The sequence below is a fragment of the Rhagoletis pomonella genome, unplaced genomic scaffold (genome assembly GCF_013731165.1).
Source record: "Rhagoletis pomonella isolate Grant_MI unplaced genomic scaffold, Rhpom_1.0 Rhpom_scaffold_00006, whole genome shotgun sequence".
NCBI lineage: Eukaryota > Metazoa > Arthropoda > Insecta > Diptera > Tephritidae > Rhagoletis > Rhagoletis pomonella.
The window spans coordinates 38,263,062-38,263,383 of NW_023458560.1; positions in this window are offsets into that span (position 1 = coordinate 38,263,062).

The following is a 322-nucleotide window of genomic DNA, read 5'->3' on the forward strand; positions in this document are numbered from 1 at the left end:
AAGTGTAAAGTCGGGGGATTTATTTCGTTTATTTTACATTTGGTGTACTGCAGTGCATTACGTCCAAAACCATTGGACGATAGCAACTGTTAACTCCATTGTTTTGTTTTGAAAAAAATTTCTCATTTTAGTTTGTTTCATATTTCAAGTATGTTCGTTATTTTTTAATACAATTACCTTTAAGTATGAGCGACTTAAATGTTTCCAAATTGCTTTGCAAACTGCTGGGATACAATAAACCAAGTACGAATGAGACAGTCTAGTTTGATATGCTAAACTGCGATATGTTTCACCAGTCGCTAAATACCGAAGAGTAACTGCC